The sequence below is a fragment of the Lepus europaeus genome, chromosome 13 (genome assembly GCF_033115175.1).
Source record: "Lepus europaeus isolate LE1 chromosome 13, mLepTim1.pri, whole genome shotgun sequence".
Lineage (NCBI taxonomy): Eukaryota > Metazoa > Chordata > Mammalia > Lagomorpha > Leporidae > Lepus > Lepus europaeus.
Window position 1 is genome coordinate 28,253,459 of NC_084839.1, and position 4,854 is coordinate 28,258,312.

The window sequence follows — 4,854 nt, forward strand, 5'->3', positions numbered from 1 at the left end:
GCGTGTGCTTTAATGTCTGGTAGGAGGAGCGCTTCCCCACTGCTCCTCTCTGTCAGGATTTCCTGTTCAGTTTGCCATGGAACAGCCTTTGGAAATCAACTGCAGAATAAGCACTGCCATTAAGGGGTGGGGGTTGGGGTAGGGAGAAGGACGGGGATTTTTACTGGGATTGTGTAAAATGCATAAATTAACCAGGGAAGAAATATCAACTTTATGAGATTTATTTTTTTCTTGTTAAACTTTGTTTTAATGGGTCTCAAAATTCTATGAGAGATTGTTGGTCAAGTTGTTTGCTTTAAAAAGTACTGATTTTTAAAACTAATAACCTGGGGCCAATGCCGCGGCATAGCGGGTAAAGCCACCGCCTGCAGTGCCAGCATCCCATGTGGGCGCCAGTTCAAGACCCGGCTGCTCCACTTCTGATCCAGCTCTCTGCTGTGGCCTGGGAAAGCAGTAGAAGATGGCCCAAGTCCTTGGGCCCCTGCACCCACGTGGGATACCTGGAAGAAGCTCCTGGCTCCTGACTTCAGATCAGCACAGCTCTGGCTGTTGCGGCCATCTGGGGAGTGAACCAGCGGATGGAAGACCTCTCTCTCTCTCTCTTTCTCTCTCTATCTCTCTCTCTCTCTCTCTCTGTAACTCTTTCAAATAAATAAATAATCTTTAAAAACTAATAACCTATAACCTAGTAACTGCCATGCACACACACCAAAAACATTCTCCTCCAAACAACACACACACAGCATTCTCCTCTCCTTCTGGAGGTTTATGACGCATTGTTGTCATTGACGCATTGTTGTCATGGAGCGGTCTTTCACTATTAAGCCTAAATGGCCAACTGAGACAAAGAGTTCTGAGATCGTTCTCCCAGCACTGATTAAGACGGGGAGGGATGCATTAGGGATAACATTCCTTTAGCCTTCTGAGCTTTCTGGGCAGAGTTGGTGACCTTGCCAGCTCCAGCAGCCTTCTTGCTTTGATCACATCCACAGCGACTGTCTGTCTCCTAACACGGACAGCGAAACGACCCAGGAGCAAGTCAGAGAAGCTCTCAACGCATGTGCGCTTGCCAAGAACCAACAATGGCAGCATCACCCGATTTCAAGAATTTAGGGCCATCTTCCAGCTTCTTTCCAGAATGCCAATCAATCCTTTCCTTCAGCTCAGCAAACTTGCAAGCAATGTGAGCTGTGTGACAATCCAGGACAGGGGTGTACCCAGCACTGATTTGGCCTGAGTGGTTCAGGATGATCGCCTGAGTAGTGAAGCCACTGCTTTCGCTGGTGGGTCATTTTTGCAACCTTGCCACGATGAACATGTTTGACAGAAACAATCTTGACATTGAAGCCCGTGTTGTCCCCAGGGAGAGCTTCACTCAAAGCCTTGTGGTGCATTTCAGGGGACTTGACTTCAGCTGTGCCGTTGACAGGCGGAAAGGTTACCACCTTGCCAGGTGTGAGAACACCAGTCTACACTCAGCCCACAGGGACAGTGCCGATGCCACCAGCTTTTAGACATCCTGCAGGCTCAGACGCAAAGGCTTGTCAGTGGCACCCAGGGCTTCCAGCAGTGGGTTCCACGGCACTGCCATCTTTGCGGGGGACTTGCCATCCCTTGCAAGGCACATTAGCACTTGGCTCCAGCATGTTGTCACCGTTCCAACCAGAAATTGGCACAAATGCTACTGTCTCAGGGTTGCAGCCAGATTTCTTAATGTAAGTGCTGACTTCCTTAACGATCTCCTCGTATCTCTCCTGGCTGGAGGGTGGCTCAGTGGAATCTACTTTGTTAACACCACCAGTGAATTGTTTCACACCCAGTGTGTAAGCCAGAAGGGTCTGCCCATTCTTGGAGCTGCCAGCTTCAGCTTCCCCGAGAGCAGCAGCAGCTGCAATCAGCACAGCACGATCAGCCTGGGACGTGCCTGGAATCACATTTCTGATGACGTCTCTGCACCCTGGGGTGTCAGCGCTAGTGACGTAACGGTTGCTGGTCTCAAACTTCCATGGGGAGAGATGGATGGCGATACGACGCTCACACTCGGCTTCCAGTCTATCCAAAACCCAAGCGGCCTCGACAGAGTCCTTCCCTGTCTCACAGACTCCGTCTCAAATTTGTCAGGGGTTCTTTTGTCGATGCCACCACATTTGTAGACCAGATGGCCCATAGTGGTGCACTTGCCCAGATCTACATATCCCATGACGACGATGTTGGTGTGAGACTGTTCCTTTCCCATCTTGGCTCTGAGGTAGCAGTGGTTTTCACAACACCTGTGTTCTGGCAGCAGCCCCATTGCGAAAAAATGAGATTGCTTTCTAAGACCAAGGAAAAGGTTTGCATTTGTTCAAATTCATTCAGAAGAATCGTTAACTTTTTTCCATATTCATCTTGCTGTCTTCTTAGGTATTTTCTCTTTGGACTGTTATTTTATTTTTCAAAATCTATTTTCTTCTATTAACATTTTTACATCATTTTTAAGATAAATTTATTTATTGTCATTTATTTGAAAGGCAAAGAGAAAGACATAGAGATCTTCCATCTACTGATTTGCTCCTCGAATGCCTATACTAGTCAGAGCTGGGCCAGACCAAAGCCAGGAGCCTGGAACTCCAACTGGGTCTCCCACGTGGGTGGCAGGAACTCGGGTACTTATAGCATCACCTGCTGCCTCCCATTGTGTACATTTGCAAAAAGCTGGATTGGAAGCAGAGTGTGGACTTGAACCCAGGCACTCCTATATGGGATATGAGCATGCTAAGCAGCAGATTAACTGCTATACCAAATGCCTGGCCCTCATTGTTTAATCTTTTAATCATTTTATCATGATATAATTACATACTACAATATTCACTTGTTTATAGTTCATTGATTTTTAGCATAATTACAAAACGGTGCAACCATCATTATAATCTATTTTTAAAACATTTTATTCCCCCTACACAAAGCCTTGCACCCACTGATAGCCACACCTCAACCCCTGGCCATTGACCCTACTTCCCCACTGCTCAGCCTTAGGCAATGAATTTTTTTTAACAAAACTTTTTTTTATAATGATGTATTTATTTATTTGGAAGGCAGAGATACAGAGATATGAGAGACAGAAAGAGAGATCTTTCATCCACTGGTTCACTCCCCAAATGGCTGCCATAGCCAGGGCTGGGTGCTTCATCCGGGTCTCCCATGTGGTTGCAGGGGTCCAAGCACTTGGGCCACCCTCTGCTGCTCTTCCCAGGCCATTAGCAGAGAACTGGATCAGAAGAGGAGCAGCCGGGACTCAAGCTGATTCCTATGTGGGATGCCAGTGTCACGGGCAGTGGCTTAACTTGCTATTCCATAATGCCGGCCCAGGCAACTATGAATTCATTAATCTCTGTATAAAATCTCCTATTCTAGACATTTCATATAAGTTTGGTCATGCAGTATGGCTTCTTTGATTCAGCATATGATTTGCAATTTATCCAAATTGTAGTATGTACCAGTTCTTTATTCTTTTTGTTGTTATTAATATTCCATGGTATGGTTATATTTCACTTACTCATTCAGCCAGTGATGAGTATTTGGGTTATTTCAACTTACGCAATATTATTAATTTGTATGGACATAAAGATACTTAAAATGTTCGTGGAAGATACACATTATCTTCTAATTCCACTTTCCATGAACTTTTTGAAGTACCTGGTTTGTTTTTAATTTCTAGGGTTAGATACCTAGAGGAGGAATTGATGGCTGTCTGTTCTATTCCAAAAGCTTTGTAGGTATAGCTCTTATATTTATGGCTATGATGCATTTTGAGTTCATTTTTTTAAAGATTTATTTTTATTTATTTGAAAGACAGAGAGAGAGGTAGAGACAGAGAGAGAGGTAGAGACAGAGAGAGAGATCTTCCATCCACTGGTTCACTCCCCAGATGGCCAGGGATGTGCCGATCCGAAGCCAGGAGCCAGGAGCTTCTTCTGGGTCTCCCAAGTAGGTGTAGGGGCCCAAGAACTTGTGCCATCTTCTACTGCTTTCCAAGGCCACAGCAAAGAGCTGGATAGGAAGAGGAGCAGCCAGGACTAGAACCGGCGCCCATATGGGATGCCAGCACTTCAAGTCAGGGCTTAACCCACTGTGCCACAGTGCTGGCCCCTGAGTTCATTCTTAATTTGCAAGTGGATATTCATTTTCTCCAACTACATTTGTTGAAAGATTGTTAGTTTTCCCATTGAACTGTCTTGACCTCTTTTAAAAAGGTGAATTGACCAAAAACACAAAAGCCAGAGTTTATTAAATCTTATTACCTTGATTTTTAGGTTTATCTTTGTGAAAGAACCCTACTGTCTTAACTATAGCTTTATTCTAAGGTTTCTTGTTTTTGTATTTGGAAAAAAATTTGTTTATTTGAGAGGCAGAGAGTTCATTCATTCATTAACTCATCAACTGGTTCCCTCCCTAAATGCCCACAAAACAGCTAGGACTGGACAGAGCCAAACCCAGTTACTTGATCCATGCCTCCCATGTGGGGGCAGGAACCCAGTTACTGAGCCATCACTTCTGCCTCCCAGGGTCTGCATCACAGGAAGCTGGAGTCAGGAAGGGAGCCAGATACTGAACACAGCTGTCTTGGCTAGTGTCTCCACTGCTAAGCTAAATGCCTAGTCCCCAGAAAGCTTTGAAATTGCGAGCATGAGTATGCCAATCGTGTCATTCTTATCAAGATATTTTTTTGGTTATTCTAGGTTCCCTGCATCTCCAAATGAACTTTAAGATCAGTTTGTCCATTTCAGGCATGGAAAGCCGAGACACTGTGGCAAAAAAGGTTCTACCTGAAGGACCCCAGTAGGTGAGACCTCAGTGGATAGGAGTGGTCATCAA

The 4,854-nt window shown here is 45.2% G+C and overlaps 1 pseudogene; it reads right to left on the reverse strand.

Annotated features, from left to right (window-relative positions):
- Positions 1–877: 877 nt before the first annotated feature.
- Positions 878–2,236, reverse strand: LOC133772307 (elongation factor 1-alpha 1-like; annotated as a pseudogene).
- Between the last annotated feature and the right edge of the window lie 2,618 nt (positions 2,237–4,854).